The sequence below is a fragment of the Lichenostomus cassidix genome, chromosome 4 (assembly GCF_008360975.1).
Source record: "Lichenostomus cassidix isolate B80296 chromosome 4, HeHo_3.0, whole genome shotgun sequence".
NCBI lineage: Eukaryota > Metazoa > Chordata > Aves > Passeriformes > Meliphagidae > Lichenostomus > Lichenostomus cassidix.
The window spans coordinates 2,238,266-2,256,948 of NC_139484.1; the positions used below are offsets into that span (position 1 = coordinate 2,238,266).

General features: G+C 40.3%; 1 protein-coding gene across 9 annotated transcripts in view; it reads right to left on the minus strand.

Moving 5' to 3' along the window:
- LOC146437681 (bifunctional heparan sulfate N-deacetylase/N-sulfotransferase 4) overlaps nucleotides 1-18,683 on the minus strand; it is a 117,918-nt gene that overhangs the window by 76,222 nt on the left and 23,013 nt on the right. For 7 of the 9 annotated variants that reach the window (XM_085057609.1, XM_085057600.1, XM_085057608.1 and 4 more), the window contains one exon: nucleotides 15,672-15,755. The exons of the other annotated variants lie outside the window; for them this stretch is intronic. The gene's annotated coding sequence lies outside the window, so the exon portion shown is untranslated. The remainder of the gene's footprint in view (nucleotides 1-15,671; nucleotides 15,756-18,683) is intronic. 9 annotated transcript variants of the gene reach the window in all.

Below are 18,683 nucleotides of genomic sequence, written 5' to 3' on the forward strand. Positions count from 1 at the left end.
GCATATTTCAAATCTGTTACATCTTGGGCTCCCATAGAGGGCAATATTGTATAAAAGATAGCTTTAAGCTGTGTCTTAGGGGTCTGCCAATTCATCTGTGTTGATATACCTTAAGGAAAATTGCTGTTACAGTAAATTTGATGGTGCATTTCCCTTCAGTCAGGCTGTGACTAATACACACAATAATACACGCCAAACCGCATAACAGAACCTCGTTAAACGTGAAGGAAATTAATTTTGTAGATTACCTAATTGTAGGTCTAGGGGAAAAAAAGTCACATTTTAGCTCACAATGTTCCGTTCAGTAACTGAATCACAGCAAGTGCCCTCCTTTAATAAAGCTGGTTGAACAGATCTGTAAGAAAAAGGACCCAGGTTTGTGTTGTGTGTCCTGGAAAGAGGGTTTGTAGAGAGCTATGTCTGGGTTACATGAAATCCTCTGCATTTCTGATTGTATCCAGTGTTTCTTTCCCAAGGAAAACATGGGCAAAGTTATCATAATGCTTTCCTTTACTTCTGTGCTTCTCTGGTTTTGTTGTGTTGTCAGCACAAGGCTCTGACTTCCATCCAGCCTTCTGGGTAGCTGGAACGTGAAAAGATCCATCCCCTTTCAAATAAGTTCATATCCTAAATTTCCCTCTTATACTTATTTACTGCCTGACATCTCTCCTGTATTACCCCACCTAAGCTGTGGAAGTACAGAGATGGTTAAATTATTATTTTTTTTTAAATCTCTGTTCCAGTAGTGACACTAATGACAAGCCCCACTGTAAATGTTGTATCCAGCCCTGGAGCTCAGTCAGTGAGGCATAAATCCATGGCACTACTAGTTTCACTGACTGTTTCCCAGCAGAAGTGATCCAGGGAGACCTACACTAGATTCTCATTGCTGGCACCTTGGAAATCTTCACAGGATAGGAAAGAAAAGTAACCAACAGGAGCAGAAACCAGAGATACAATAGGGAGTGGAAAAAAAAAAAATCTTTGTTAAGGACTTGAATAGGGGCTATCAAACATTGTGGCATATGAGTGGATTTGGGTTTTTTTTTGCTCTGAATTAAACTTCCCATCCAGATGTTGGACCTGAAGCCAGGTTCCCACCTGGGAGTCCAGATGCATCCCTAGGGGCTCTCGTGTTGCTGATGTGGAAGGCTGTGCTGGCAGCCAGTGACTCCTCTCTGGAGCCATATGTCTCATTTTCTGCTCTCCGCTACTTCAGGAATGTGGAAAGAGTGGGAAAGAGCAGGTTGTGGCTGGCTGTACAAGTCAGGGTCCCAAAATAGATAGATTCAGTGAAAGAGAAGAATTACAGGAAACTCACAGTTAATGTAAGGGTCTGTGCTCTGTAAATGACAATTTTCAGCTCTTAACTAATGTGGTATTTGGCAGAGTGGGTTTTTCTGCACTTCTGTGGAGTTCGCGTCTCATTAATTTGCACATTCAGTGGTTATTTAAAAGTGAGTTAATGACACCTCATTGCATTTGTATCCATCAATCTATATTATCCTTATTTAACATGGAGCACACAGTGGAGTGTTTCTCCACAGCCATTTCTTGGGTTTGAATATTTGTGAGCTCTCAACAGACATATTGTTTAACACTGGTTAAATAATGAAACACTTCCAGCTTCTATAAACACAGTAGGGAAAATAAATACTTCCCAACACTCCTCGAGATTAGCAAGTACAAGAATACCTACATTTGATCCAAAAGAACAATTAAAAAGGAACGCTGATAAATTTATTTGAGGCTTTCTAAAATGACATGAACACTTCACATTTCTAATAACACATTTTTCAATAATCGATAATTATCCAAGACAGCTGTTCTTTGTATTGCTGTGATTTTCCTGCTAATGAGTCACGGGCAATGACATTCCACTGCAAAATGCATATAGAAAATGAAGATGTGTTAACAACATGTACTGACAGACGATGTAAGTCATAAATAAGAGTATTAATTATGGCAGTGGATCTATCTTCCGTCCAACAGGAATGAGGTGTGGAGGAAGGATATTAGTATGTTCTTCAGAGTTTTGCTCTGCATAACTACAGCCAATTTGCATAACCTCTGGGGTTTGGATAATCCCTCTCTAACCTGGACGTAAGAATTTTAGGTTCATTGTAAAGCTCCATAATTTTAGAGGCTTTGCACAGGTTGGTGAGAAGAATTATAACACTACTTCCAGAACTATTGAAATGCTGCCAACGGAATTATTGTTGGAAGAGGAAAACTTTAAGTTTGGTTTAGAAATGGAACGCTACATAATAAAGCATGTCCTAGAAGTTTAGTCATGCAAAAGACTGACTGAAGTTTTAAGTTTTGAGGGTTTATTTCTAACTGGTAGCAGCTTGCTGGTAAAAATCTCTTCAAGAACTTCCCATTTTGACTTTTTGTGGAAAATTTGGTATGGAACAGGTGGAGAGGAAGTTAATATTTGCATGTACAGTGTAAGAGTAGGGAATTATTTTTATTCTGCACGAGCCTGGATGTGAAAGCTTGTTTGAGGGCACTCCAGCAGCTCTCCATCCTGCCTCATGGCCCTGCCACCAGAAAGCCACCTGTCCTGGTGCTCTGCTGGCATGGGGCTGTGGGTGTGTGATCAGCCCGGGGGCCCTGAGCACCCTTGGCCCCAGCTGGGGCGCTGCAGGCGGTGGGGAAATTGCAGGGGTCGAGTGCAGCAAGCTGGCAGCTCTTCAGCCTCTCACACAGCAGCGGGGCTGGAAGCCCTCCAGGTCACACACAAGTGAAGCCATCACAGTAACAGCCAGGCCTGCTCAGTCATTTCCTGCCTTTTCATCCCAAACTTTGCCTTTTGAAGGCTCCAAAAGAGGACTGACAGAGACCCAGATTGCTTGGTCACCTCCATTCTGCCACACGCATCCCACGTTAACAGGGATCACACACCATTGCACAATCTGCAGGAATGTATTGGGAGCTAATTTTGTCTATTATAGGTTTAGAGGTCTTCCAGGGTGTTTGTGAGGCTGACTGCACAGGAGGGAGAATGGGTGAAAAGACACATAAATCTGACCAAAGATCCCATGTCATTAACTGCAGTGTGGGGATAGTGAGATTCCAGTGGGGTAGAAATAATTTCATTTCAGGATAAATCAAAGCTGGAGGGTGTGCCTGGTGTAATAAACCTCCTATGAAATCTTCTGTGTCTGTTGCAGTTAATATAGCAGCAGGAAAAATTACCATCATTAAAAATATAATGGAGAAAGCAAAAGGCTTCAAGGCTAACAAAGATTCGAGATAAGGGTTTAAAAGTGTTCACTGATAATTATCCACTGCTTTTCTTGCTGTGTGGCTACACGGGCATGCAGATGTTACCAGCAGGAGATGCTATTTAAGTCAGCATTTCACATCCACTTCTCCAGGCACCAATACCTTTTAAAACAAAGATGCAAATCCAACACGAGTCATGGCCTTAAACTCAGTTCAGGTGAACAGGAAAAGTCACCAAGGTGCCAAAATACTTGGGCTCTTGGTCCCTAAGCTGTTCTGACAGAGTTCACATTGTTGTACAGACAGGGCATATATAACCTCAAAACTGATTGAAAAAATCAGTAGGGAATGTTTGGATTTATTTGATTTTCCTGAGTCAGCAGGGAAAAGTATGTTTATCCTCGTGCCCATTGTGGGAACCAATTCTGTTTCATAGAAAAACCCACCCCTCTTCTGTTGCAAGGAAATGCTAATTTAATTTAAAAACTAAATTAATTCCCCATAATCCACAATTCAGTTTTCTGTTTGTCCACGACCAAAGAATATTCACACAAAACAGGTTTATTTAATTGTAGTTTGGTAATGCCATGCAGCTTTCTGTACTGAGACAGTGAGGCAAAGTCAGCTGAAATAGAAACAGGTGTTTCAAACCCAGCAAGAAGATACGAGTATGAAAGCTCTGCTATTAGAAAGCTAAAAGCTCATTTTCTCAGTGTTTAAACTTACTTTCTGGTGGTTGCTATGCTACCATCTCTGTGTCTACTTTATGGAGCTTTGAACTATAGCAAAAGAAGTCTTTTTGAAAAAGACAGGCCTGAACTAAACTGAAAATGAATGTGAGACCATCCTGTAAAGATTTCATAGTGGATAAAACTTTATATTTAGCAATATTTATATTGGTCACTCTGAGGATTCAACTAGCCTTTTATTCCGAACCTATTGGACTTTATCTTTTACTAAACTTATACCACCAGCATTAACATTATTTGTTTCAGGATATATGCAAGTTGCAGCTACTGATAACAGTAATAGCTATTATACTCTCTAATATACATGGAAAGGGATCAAACTCTTAGTAAAAAAAATATTTGCATAATAGCATAAACTGTCTGCATTCATATGATCCATCTGGGCAAGTACTCTGGTGTTCAGGATGCAGAAAGGTAATACCAGGCAAATGGTCTAAAGGTATTCAAAAGCTGTAATAAGCATATTGGAGAGAGAAGAAATATGGTGAAGAGAGAGCAGCCTTTAGAAAACCAGCAAAGGCAGTCAGCTGTGAGTTTAAAATTGTTGTGATAGATTTCTTTCAAGATCACATTTCAATAGCCCTTTTAGGGGACATAAAGGTAACATTAAAACAAAAGGAAGGAGAGGCACACGTGAATGGTGAATCCCGTGTAAGGGAAATGGTTTCGAAGACGTGGGTGCTGCAGCTGGAGAAGACTTAGAGGGAAAGGGGATGAAGCTCCTACTGACCACTAGCAGGTCTCTGGTCGTGGTTCAGCCAGGAAAGGAAGCATGGCAGAGCTAAACCTCAGGTCCTAATGCAGGCAAGCAAGGAGGTCCTATTGTTTAACGCTTGGGCAGCTAAATGCAGAAAACATGAGGCATTTTTATGCAGTGCCTAATGGCAAAGAGGTGGATGGGATCACCTCATATGACTTATTTCACCTCCAGAGTGATTGTTTCTATGAAGTGGAAATAAACAAAATTGCATACCAATCGATCTCAGTGCTCTCAAAGCACCTTAGAAGAATCATTCCTCTAGGAGGAATATTAGTCATGCTGCAAATCCCTTCTCTTTTTCCTTCTGCCTTTGCACACCTGTGAGTGTACACACATGCTTGCACTTGGGATTGATAATTCCTCTTTATGGCGCTGAAAGGCTCCCGTGTGATTCCTCAGTCTGGCTGTTTATCATATGGCTGTCACTTCTGTGCCTCCATACTGAAGCAATAAGGAAGGGATGTACTCGTCTATAAATATCTTAACTGTAGTGACAATAAAGATGGTAAGGAATTATTGTGTATTTAAAAGATGGAATGGACTGAAACCAGAAAAAAGAAAATTCTTTTTATGCTTTAGGAGAAACAGGCATTCTTGAGGGAAGGTCAGTCTTACAATAACTTAGGTAGAGAAAGTTCACCATCACTGTAGAGGTGTTGATGTGAACATTTGATAAAGTACATGAAACAACAGAGAGGTACAGAAAAATAAAGCTGTAGTAAATAGTATGAAATGCTAATGCACTAATGAGCAGCCAGAAGGGAGAGCCCATCATTCCTTGCCCATCCTTGTGCTGTTTAAGATTCTGCTCCTGTGACAGCAGCAGCTGTTAATTGCCAGGGGAAGGGAGGCACAACAGGATGATCTAGGAAGCCTCTCTCAGCTTTAACATCCACAGGATTCATTTGGCTCCCTCTTGGCACAGCAGTGAACTCACCCTTCTCTGATTTATGTATCCAAAGTTTTTATTTTAATACCCTTGCATGGAGGGGAAAAATATTACAGCCTGACAGGAACTTAAAAAAGTTACTTGCCATGTGAAGAAGTGCATTCTTGCTGTTGTCACCAGGGATTGCTCATTTTCTGCCCACTAGCCACAAGTGCATTAAAGGCTCAGTAATGGTAACACCAGTAATAAATAATTATCATAAGCTTCAATATATGCTGTGCAAAGACTTTTAGCCATCATAAAGATTACTTTCTGTACTGTCAGATTTCTGTACTGTGGAATTACAAGGATTTATTTTACTGAAAAGAAAAAGCTGTCTGCTGATAAGATCACATATCAAAAATATGCAAAAATGTTCCCTTTACATTTGGCTAAGGCAGAGACTGCATTCTTCTTTTGCATCCTAATTTGGAGACCCAAAAAGTGTAGGACTAATATAGAGTGTCTCACTGGCCTGTTTTCTCTCTGTTCAGTCACACAGGGCCAAAATCTAATTCCTCCATTCATAAAGTATAAGGAGAAGGGGTAGTTGTTGTATAGGACCAGAGCACAACCTCTGTAATACAAACTGGTGTGCAGCCTTGGGTACTTGCTTCTCTCTGGAACACTGCAACATCAGGCAGGAATAGAACTCAGCCTCTCTTTTCCTACTAATGTGCACAGGGAGCCCAAGGCAGCAGGGAGGGAGGTAGAAAACAGGCAGTGCATCCCTCTGCCTTTTCTGGAACAGCTTGAAGTACCTGTTCTAACTCAGATTTCAGCAATATAAATGGAGAGGACAATTTCCTTGCCCTTCTCTTTTTAAGATTGCCATATCTGGGCAAAGCTGAGCTTTGGTCACCAGGGGAGGCATCTCATCAGGTGTTCTAAGTGATCACAGCTTTGTTGAGTACACTTTCTGAAAAGGAGGGGTATGCTCTGAGGATTATGATCTCCCCATGCTTTCCTGGCTTTCCCCTAGGATGGTAAACAGCAATTATTTGTCCAGTGCAAACAGATGCATCCAAGATGTTCAATTTCCACCAACTGCAAGGCAGCAGGTGGGGATAGATGCTTTCCCCCCCCTGTTTATTTCTTTATTTCAGTCTTTACTTTTCCCAGAAGAACATCTTTTTGTGCTTTGATTTCCTCAGTGATACACAACATTTTGGAAGCTTTATGTGTACAAAACAGACCAGACTCTGTCCCACTTTGCAACTTCAGTGTGCCTCTCTTCCCTTTTAAAACTCATATAATGAAGAATGCCCTTGAGGTCCTTGCATAGTGACCTTTCTGTCTTATCTCTTCATCCACCCCTCTCTAGTTCTTAACCTCTCTACTGTTGAGTAACTTTACTACCTGTTCCTTTCAAGTTTATGCAGGTTTCTCAGACATCTTCCCAAGCCCTTTAGAAGTTCCTTAGAAGCCCTTCCCAAGTTCTTTAGAAAAGCACAGGCAAATACACCTCAGCCTTAACTTCTTGCATCACTCACTAAGCATTCATACTTGGGACTCTGTTTTAATTTTTGCCTTTTCCCCTGTTTTTGTCCCCAGGTTGTAGCACTGCTGCATTTCAGGTGACCCAACTGCTTTCTGAACTCCCAGTCCCACTCTTTCAACCTCCTCCCTCTCTTCCAAAGCCCTTAGTATTGATGAATTCAGGCAGGAGATGTCATGACACCTGTATATAATTTACCCTGAGGTTTCTCTGGAAACAGAACTACTATTTGTTTGGTGCACTTGATGACAGCACCTTCCTGCCTAGTGCCATGTACAGGTAATTAATTAGCAGCACTCTGCTGCCACGGGGAGGGATGCTGCTGTGCTGTGCTGTGCTGTGCTGTGCTGTGCTGTGCTGTGCGAGGAGGCCACATGCAATCAAGCTCCTTCTCTCTGTCAGTCCTGCTCCTCTCACTTGGTGTTTAAGATTAGAGAAATTTAAGAACTGCTCTGGAGAAACTGTGAAACAATTGAGCACAAATGAGGGATGAGTAACACAGAGGCTGGGTCTGCATTGCAAGAAGAAAAGTAGAGGCACTGTCAGCCTTTTCAGTGAGATACACATTCAAATACATGGCAGCTTCAGTGAATTGCTTTTGTCAGCTGTTAATTTTACAAGGTTTTAAAACACTTGTTTTCTGAACTGACAAAGTTTCACATGGAGTAACAACACTCCCATTTCACTGCTTTTCCTATGAATTTGTTTTGAGGCCATCAGTTTTTCTCTTCCCATTGACTATTGTTAGGTACTTCCCCAGAGCTGTGAGCACAAAATCTCTGACAAAGCAGCCACGCCACGGGCTAAACCATGAGTAGAGCCAGCTGCATTCTACATGATGCTACCACACTCTGTTAAGTGGCAGCTGCCACTTCCAGGCCCACTGGAGAGCAAGCTAAGGGCTGCCACGCTCCCTCTGCAGAGCAGCAGCTGCAAACGTGGCTGCACGGGCAGCAAATTTCCCCCTTGGAAATGCCATCAAGCTCAAGAGCCCATGGAGCCTTCCATGGCTGTGTCAGAGAGAGGGCTGAGCTTGGACACGGGACTGGATCCAAGTTTTGCAGCTATCTCCTCTCTTAATTCTCAGATTTAAAGACAGACACTACAGGGAGATGAGAACACAAAGATAGGGTGGGTACACCCAGCGTTGCAATTTTCCCAGCAGTGAGGAACAGCCTGGGAACACCCCGTTGCTCCCTTCTTTGCAGAGGGACTGAGTGCTGCCGAGACCCTGCTGTTCTTCCCCTGGTGCTCTGCTGCCGGGCTGCTCTTCCTGGGCTGGCAAAGCTGCATCAGATGCCAGCACACACGACAACTGAAGGCAGCCCACTCCCTCAGCCTGTGTGCAGGTCAGGCATCTTGCCAAAATGTCCACAGCGACACAACGAGGGAGTTGAAGGGAGCAGATATGACAGCTTATACGTACGTGTTCCTTAGCTAGAGTCACTCTAAGTAGGTGTAAATTGCCTACATTTTAAGAACAACTTTCTTGTTTTCACTGACATGCCAGTGAAGTTCTGGCAGTTTGCTTAAACATGAAATTTTTGCATAAAAGACAAAAAGAGCCTTCAAGGAAGCTTGTACACCACATGCAGCCTACTTCAAAAATCCATTTGGCCCTTATTGTTCTTTTTGTTCTGTAGCACAGTGTGTGTCCTGAGAGCAATGGCCAAATTAACTGAGCTGCATCCTAGTAAAGGTAACCAATGCCTGACTTAATCCATCCTATACATTGCCATGCCCCTTAATCTCACACCAAGTTCCTCTAGCCCAGCATCTTGTTTGCAAGTTTGGATTTGGATCTGAAATGAGCTTATGCTTCTTAAAGGTTTTTCTTCTGCTCGCTCCTGACAACCCTTCTCTGTCAGCCTGCCTTCAGCAGTAACATCTATGACAAGGTTTTGATCTTTTATTCTTAGGCCCTACTTTAGCTATTCCACATTGCATGAAAGAATCCCAGGCCAGGCCCATGGAGTTAGGAAAATCCTCTCAATCTCCGGGTTTTGTTCCCATTTTTCTTTGTAATATCTTTCAGTCAATTAGACCAGAATTGTCAAATGAAGTAGAAATCTTGTCTTCATTATAGTGATCTCAGCAAGGAACAGCAAACAAAGAATGAAAACTCTCCAGCACTGTGGGAGCATCCTGCACAACCTGTAGTCTACCCTTTCATAAATACAGAGAGAATGTGAAGTGCTAATGATACATTGGACACAGAAAACAGGTGCCAGCAGGGGAATTTTTTACCTGCATTATTCCAACAGAGCTTCTGAAAATAATTATGCCTTTTTTGTCCTATTTCAATAGGTTCTTACGCCTACTGTCTTACAATTGCACAATTCCAAGTATGAAATCATTAATTAAAATGTATTCACAGCAAGGTTATTTACTGAAATGAAATAGTTGGGGTGGACAAAGAACACTCTTGAGACTAAATTAGCCTTTCACCTATCAATAAAGCACAGTGGGGAGGAAAAGAGGAAAATAAAAATACAGGATCTCGATTCCAAATTATTCTACTTTACTTGCATGTTTGAAGAGTGGCAGGTGAGAGAAGTGTAGTTGATTGCAATCCAGCAAAATTATTAAATGATATTTCACTTTTCCAATAGGTAACAGGAGTCCTGTTCATACTGGCAATCTCCAGGTAGAGGGACAGTTAGACGGAAAAATGGCAGAAACAGTGTTGAAAAACTGCTAAGCAGAGAAGCTACTGCTGTCCCAGACATGAGACAAAGCAGTTGGGTACCTTCCCTGCCTGAGCAAAACATGTGCTCACAAGTGGGAAACCAAGTAACCAGGAAGGTGGAAGGCGTACATTGCAAGTGAGATGGATCTGTCCTTGGAGCTGTGGGATGTGATTTGCTGTGCCAGCCCTGGTGAATATGACACTTGGACTGTCATTGTAGAAACCTGTCATAAAATTTGATGGAGAGAGTTTTATGTCCCTCATCCTCCATCACCAAGTTCTTTTGTATTTGTACCAACTGTGTTAGTTCATCTTGTGGGATTATGAGCATTAGTCAAACCAGGCCTTTTAAAGCAACAATTGCAGAACAGTTACAGAAATTAAATTTGGAATTGTGTGTGCAAGCATCAGGGATCTGATTTTCTAAGAACTTGCATACAATCAAGAAGCAACCTATATTGAGAGCACCAAATGTTCCATCAAAATGTTCTTCATGTCGAATGTTGGTTGCTCATGAATAATCTGAAGCCAAGAAATTAAATATTTTATCCAACAATTAAGACAGAATATTAAATATCTAACTTTAAATTGAGCTCCTTTCTATCTCCTGCAAAGAGCCTGGAAATATGAGAGTGCCATGCTGCGTTTTCTCAGTGTGTAAATTAGCACAGCTTACAGATGGAGTAAATCAGGGTTTGGTTTTTAGCTAGTTTCTATATTTTACAGGCTCTCCAAAGCCAGTCTTAGCATACAATATAACTGGGGAAAAACAAATCCTTGTAAAGATTGGAAAAGCTTTGCGTTTGGCATTCCCCGTGACAAACCTGAAGGCAGTTGTGGTTTTGGCTCCTCAGCTTGGAGCATTTTCCAAGTAGCTGGTTTTCAAGAAATGAACTCTCAGCACTTTGGAAAGGCTTCCACAACATCATAACTTCTGGGACTCAAAGTCATCACTTGCTGCAGACAGTCTTAGTTCCTGTAAAATGAGCTAGAATGTATCACAGCAGTGGGAAAATGCCAAATGTCACTAAGGAAGGTTGTATTTTCATTGTCAGGGTCTGTTTTGTTTGGTTTGGCATTCCTTAGGAAGCTTATTTGTAGATCAGTTAGCTGCAATAGGATGCAGGAAGGTCTGTTACTCTGCTCAGCCTATAGGTGTCCTTGCCCTAAAGGCAATTCACTCATCCATTTCTCCAGGAGAAACTGGGGCTAAAGTAAAACACCTTCTGTGTGAGAGGACCTCTAGCTTTAATTGCAGCTGAGGACACAGCTCCAGCTCAGCCAATGCTGTTATTTTTGCTGGACCACTATTTTAAAGCAACTTTAGACACAGGGAGACGAGTGGAAGGAGTTCCTGACAGCTCACAGCTCTAGCAATTAGGCAAATGCTAATCCAAACCTTCAGTGCTTTTTTGGACACATTTTAACACCTTTTACAGCATGCTGTTCTTTTGCTCATGTGTTTTCTGATGGCAGTGCCTCTCATAATTAGTCTCTTCTGCATAGGTCCCTAAAAATGGATAAAAATTACCTTGGCCTTACTCATAATCTATTATATGTAATCCACTAATTTTTGACTTTCCATTTCATCTTGTTATAGCTAATAAAGTTTTGATGGTGACTGTGAAATTGTTTTGGAGACTGAAAAGCATTTCAAATAACAATAATGCTTTTACAGTACTTGTTACTGACTTTGCTGTGTATGAACAAGGAGTCACTCTTTCTACATTATGTATTATTCTTTGCTTGTAGGTATTTTGCCAGGCACTTATAACAAAATGCCACTTCCCACCTCCAAATCTCATGTGGAACAAAGACTGAGATGAAATCCCTTGGATTGTATGGGTGTCTAAGATCTGGCATGTCATACTTTTGGACATGCTTGTTCAAAAAAGACTTGAAATCAAATAGGACCAAATGGGGTTGTGCTTTCTTCCCATCACATTTTTATATTTCCATTAACCAAACTGTAATAACCACAATCCACCAGTCTCATCCCCTGTTAGCAAATCAACATACCTGAATACAAATACCTGTGTAAGTGAGCAAAACTTCAGAGCAAGTGTTCAAAGACAATTGAAAGAATACTTTTTTCCCTCAGAATTTCTGAGCAGTAATTGTGTTGTTTACAATGATTGAGATGTTTTGGCTACCTACAATAATTTTTTTTTCACTAGAAATTTTGGTCCTTGACCTTAACAAAAGGAAAATTGCAGTCAGTGTCCCACACCTGTTCATCCTTTTCAAGGCAATTGTTGTGCTTCTGCCTAGCCACTCCGTGCTGTTATCAAACATCCCCTGAAATGATACCTGAAAAGCTGCTCTTGGAGAATTTGTATCCACACTGAGGACTGCACACATCCATTTAGCAGGTCAACAAGCATTTCCATGGATACTTTAATACCCTATTATTCTGCAAAACCAGACACAGCAGCACTTTTATGGGTGAAGCTCGGAGCAGCTGCTTAATTATTTTGCTAGATGCTTACATAAAGTCTTCTAAACTTCAAGAAATATATATAATGTTCAATCATGTGACAGTAATATTGGTGCAGTGCTGACAGAAAAGGCTATTGGTACCCATCTGGGAATGTAATTTTCAGCTTATTTACTGGCACATAGCAAACTATCTTCTTTTCTCTCCTTTTCATTTCCTCTCTCCTGTTTTTGTTTCTTTTTTATGGGTATTAATTTGCTCTCTAGTGCTTGAACCCTTTTTCTATGTCCACCCTTCTACTGTTCTTGCTGTGAGTATGTTCTTAATTAGCTTTCTTAAATGTGCATTTATAAGCATGCCATAGTAGGTGGGGAGGACTGAGGAAAAAACAGCGCTAAAAGGACATAATTCTATTCAAAGGAAACAAAAGAAAAAGTGAAACTTCACATCTTCTCACTTTCCATTAGGTTTTACCATTGATTTCTGCGTTAGCTCATTCACAGGGATCCTGAGTTTAAAGTTAAATTATGTTGTCCATTATAAGTTGGGAGCTTTAGACCTCAGTTCAGCAAAACAAGTCTACTGAAAGACTTAAAGCTAAGCAAGTGCTAAATTTTGCATTCAGCTAGGATTTCAATAGGCTTATAAAATTTACACCTTAGTTTCAATCCTGTCATGGCTCTCCCTGGCCTGAACCAAAGAGTTTTGAGAGTGTCTTGTCTTACAGAAAACTAAAAGGAATCAGCAAACAAAACTGTAAGCAGCAATATTTTCCTCTTGGAGCTAGTTTTGGAGTCTTTATATAATTGTGGTTAGCAATGGTGCTATATCAGATGAATGAGATAACTTGATTCAAGTTGAAGAACAGATGGCGTGTGCAATGAAATAGATTAAAAGCAGTCATGGCCTATTGTGAAATGCAGAGAACAGACCTCAGGTGGCTGTAGGGGGCTATATGGTAAATATTTGCTTCCTAAAGTCTGAAGAGCAGGGTCTGAACAAAACTAGTTACTTGTAGAAAAAGAAATCTGATCCCACAGTATCCTTTAATAGAAGACACAAAGCCAATACAAGAACTATGGCTAAAATCTGGAGCTCAAAACTCAAATGGAAATATACTTCTAAGATTTCAAGGTATTTATTTTTTTTACTCACTTGGAGAATGATGAAGTAACTTCTTCATTTCTTCACATCTCTGATTTTTTTTGCCAAGGTGCACTTCACTGAAGCTACTGATTTCAGTGCCAAATTAACATGTTATGCAGGGATTAATGCAATTTTATTACAATCTGTAAACATGGCTGTACTCTAAAGGAAGGCACAGAGTATTTTTTCAGTGATTAGATGAGGTTGTTTCTGTAGAAACTGTGACTATTTGCCAGAAGAAGAGAAAGAGCCCTCCCCATATGAAAATGCACCTTGAATTAGTGTGGTGATGTTTGTGTTCTAGTTGTAATAATGGAAGATTAGAGAAATGTAACCTGCAAGACCTTCTGAGTAAAATTAGAAACCAGAATCACTCTGAAGCATGTGAAAAACCTGAAAGAAAAAAATCTGCATTTCTGGAAGAGCAGTTATTGAGTTCAGCTTTATGTAGAAGCTCATAAAACCACTTTATTTTTCCTTACAATAAGGCTGTAAACCAGACCAGAGACTGCATGGACATGAGAGAATTCAGCCCTCAGCTGAAACAGTTGTCCTAAGCTCTCCAGTCACTGCAACTGGACAATCCCAGAAAACCCTGTTGATTCACATATCCATTTCTAAATTTCACAGCACATGGAAAAGAGTGCAAAAGGCTGCAGTGCCACTAAGGCATTTTAAACTTGTGAAACAAGGAAAATAAATGCAGCTTAAAGTCATACCACAAAAGCATAGCCTGTACCAAATTCTGATCTGGATTATGGGAATCTGCTCTGACACTACAAAAAACCGGAAAGATAGAAGCAAAAGAGAAAGTGTCTGTGGTTTACTGGCTCTTCTGCCTAAATATAAACTTGAGTTAATTTTTACTTTGATATTTGGAACAGAAATATTCTGAACATTTCACTAAGTAAACCCTACAGGAATCCAGGTGGTGGCTGGATTTTAATATGGATGTGATGAAAGATATAAATTTAGATGTCCAGAGTAGGCTGGAATGTGATGTCTCCCATAAAGAAACATATTTAATGTGGGTGTTGACAGAAACACTAATACAATTGATGCTGCTAACTTACCTTCCAACAAATGTAGAAAAATCAAAGCCTGCTGCTTTGACTCAGTTGCAGGAATGAATCTTATTATTACCCAGATACTCAGGCTAAGAGGAGAAAAAATAATAGATGTGTCTCATTTTATCTGTCTGGGTCCAAAGCTGGTATTTAAACAATATAACCTTCCACATGGGATGTCTGAGAAAGAAATCCTTGGCTATTTAGTCTCTGGCATAGAAACAAGGCACAGGGTAGAAAGTTTTTCCCTTCTGTCTAGCTGCAAGTGTTGAGTTTCATTCATTTTAGAAGCTCAGATGAGCCTTGGCTTAAAAATCATAAACAAGGCATAATAACAGAGTTATGTTGAGCTGGAAATTATTATCCTCTAGTATTTTTCATGACAATTAGTCTACAGTAAGTTCTCATCAAACAGGTTCCATAATTGATAGATCTGCAGCATTTAAGGTTATGGACTCAACCCTTCTAACTGCCAGAAAAAAGTATTTGTCTGGCCAATATGGACTATTTAAACTCAAAACCTTGGTCCTTTTAAATTTGGAACTTTTTAGAGCAGCACTATCTTTGTTCACTAAGAGATAGGGCAATACAATACAATTCTCTGGTGATTCTCCTTTCAGTCAAAGAAACTATTCACAACCACTAAAATTAGATCAGGGAATCGACTTTAAAAGTTGAATGCAGCCAGAAGTGAGAAAAAATGTATCAAATTCTGTAGTTCATGGATTCTTTATGAGAGCAAATTTAAAGACAAAAGAGCACAAAGGAAGATCTAGTGCAAATCTGTGGACTTTAACTTTTCTGAAGGATTTAGAGCTCATCTTTCCAGTCATGTACATGCTGACAGTGCTGTGTGGATGTAATGGGAGGTAGATCTGACTTCAGGTGACAAAAATTGCAGTGTTTACAGAAGGTCAGATATTTTTCTCTCCCACCTGGTAATTTTATTTTTCAGTTCTTGACCAGGAAAACAAAACACATCTTGTTGCAAACACCCAAATGCTTGTAAGTCCTGAGGAATACTAAGACAATTCCACCTCCCCTGAAAACTTTAACTCATTAAAAATAGCATGAATAAAATTTTAAGGAAGTCTGATATTTCCTAACATTTTAAAGGAACATTTAAGGTTTCATTACAGAACACAGAGAAATTAGGGTAGGCTTACCTTGTGTTAGGTATTGCCTGGGTGAACACTCCTGCTCAGGGGTAAATATCAGGTTGTACATATCATTTTGGAGAACCTTATTGCCTGTGAGATTAAAATTCTTATATGAAAGCAAAATCATAAAATATTTATAAGACTTCTGATAAAAGCACAACTTAACCCAACATATTTCCAAAAGCTGTAATTTCTTAATAATGGGAATTCATGAGAAAAAGTTCAAAAATAGTTTCTGTTTATCTGTGTGAGTCCCTTGGGAAGGTCAGAGAATCACAGAATGGTTTGGGTTGGAAGGGACAGTTCAAGGCCACCTCCTGCAGCTCCCCTGCACTGAACAGGGACATCTTCAGCTAGATCAAGTTGCTCAGAGCTCTGTCCAACCTTGAATGTTCCCAGGGTTGGGACATCTACCACCTGCTAGGCAGCCTCTCAGGCAGGCAGGACAAGAGGAGAACACATCTATTTGTTTTAATAATCACTGGATGCACAAGTGACCCAGACACAATTTGCAGCTGTTTTGTTGGCTACAAAGCTTTGGCTGATGTGTAGGGCTCATTTACACATTCCTATTGGGAAAAAAACATTGGACTTGTAGATTTTCTGCAGACATTTCTTTTCAGGAACACCTCACATGTACTTCATGTCCAAAAATGATTATCTGTGAGAAGTGCATGGACATAGGACAAGTTTGAACAAAGCACATTATTTATTGTCTTTGGCATGAAACTAGGGGGGTTATTTGCTGGATAAATCTGTGAGCTCACGCAATGCTCAAAATAAACTCTCCCTACAGTGTTAAATATAATTGTTATGTGGATGTTATAATATCCTAATCAACATCCTATCTTGAGTTTATACAAGTGTTGTTATAAACAGGCAGCTTTAACCTTCATTGATTTCAAGGACTCTGTCATTATCCATTTTCCAGGGTGAGGTCTCTAATTACTCAGCATTCTGGTGCTTAATTTCCTGTGATAAGCCTGAAACTCATAGATGAATGGTCTCACATCATTCTGAGGACAGAATCCTTTGTAGAGAAAACACATTTGAAAGAAATATCTACAGATAATGCCTAGAAACATACACTTCACATGGCAAAATATAATTTAACCAAGGCTTTCCTACTATTAGGCCACCAAGGAGTTTCTTCTGTCTGACTTTTTTGGCACTGTGCTCAAAAAGCTTCACCAAAGGAGGTGACTTTTTCATCCTTTTAGCCAAACATCCAAACACAAGGCACACTGCACTAACAGGAGGTTCATTATTCATTGAGGTGTTTTCTTAATGCTCTTGGCTATTTGCTTTGAAGAAAGTACACAGCTTGTAATTTCAAAATGCCATTTCTTTCTCTGTAACAGGACTGTACTCACTAATCTAAGCTTCTCACCCAGTCACACAATGAATGCTCGGGGTTCTGCAACTGTCATCAAACTTACTTAATACCCCTTTTTTTGCAATATTTTGCTAAGGTGTTTTAAGTATATGCTAAGTGGGTTTCCCACCCTGGAAAGTTCAGGCAGGGGTGGACATCCCTACAACTGGGCTCTCAACGGGGAGATGGGCAAGAAATAAACCTTCATCTTATTGAAAACACATGCAAACTCTTATTTTTTCCATAACCACGGGGATCTTCCACACATTTATTTATTCCAAGTTCCGTTTTGGAGCACATGCAGAGCCAGAAAATCACTCTGTCCAAACAGGGTTTATGTAACCCCAGTCTGGGTAATTCCCCTCCATCAGTGCCATTCCACAGGCAGCCAAGTGTCCTGTGCTTAGCTCAGGCAGGACTTGTTACTCCCAAGTACAGATTTCCATCAGTGCAAAATAAAGCCACATGAACAACAATCAAGGCTTTTTTGTGGCAGTTATGAAACTCTCCTTTTTTTTCCATTATCCTCTGCCTGTGAGCAGCTATGTTTGAAACAGCTGGTCAGCCCCAGCTTAAAGAGTCTGGGGGGCTATTTGTGTCATTGCTTTTCATTTTCACCATTCAGCAATAGGACTCAATTGCAAAAGCGGGGATGCCAAATTAGAAGTAAGTTTCTATTCTGACTTGGTATTTCTGCAGATGTCAGCCCTTAAAAAGCTGCACTTATACCTGACCCAGTCCTCAGGTACCTTGTAATCAAGAGTGTGTCACTGGACTCTGTCCCACCCTGTGTGATATGGCAGAATGCAGAATCTGTGGTGCCATGGTGCAATAGAGGGCAAAAGGACACAGGAACACAAGAAAATATGAATCAAATAGTTTTGACCTATGGATTATGCACTCAGTTGTGCATGAAGTTAACTTAAAAATAATGCAGTCTTAGAGGAGAATGCTCTGATAGTGCATCAGGCTGAGTAATCTCTGCCTAGGAGAAGTATCTCCTTACATGGGCTTTGATTTTTGAAGTCAGGCTTTGTCCTATGTATTCATCTGATGTCTTTCTTAATTCTATCTTTATGAAAATGGTTTCATAGTATATTGCAATGGAATTGTGTAGGTACCTGGGAACTAGTGGAAACCCACCCTCTTCTAACATGCATAAAAGAACCTCTGATTCTGGAGAAGCAGTTTAGTTTAGTGTTTAGGAACTCCTGGATGATGTACTAACATTTTATCTGCTGATAAAAAATGTGTCAGCTAGAAAAAGTCCATGGATATGACAGGTATAGATAGCACTGAACTGTCTAGATGAATCAAATCCACTTTGAATTCCTTTAGTAAGGACAATAATGCACCCTTTATGACAAGAGAACTCCTTTGATACCAGTCGTTTTTATCCTTTTCCTCTTGTTCTTGCATCCTGGAGAGAACAGAAACTGAAGCCACTATTCTTAAATGCCACAAAGACTTGTGGTTCTGTTCCTTCCCAGATATCAAGTGTTGCCTGGATTTTCTATTAATGGTGTAGAGCACAGACTTTATGATCAAGATCAGATGTTTTGCTTCAGAGAGAGAGAGGGATGCTATTTCCTGACAGCTAGCAGAGTTACTGCTCTAGCTTGATGGGCTCAGAGAGACAAATT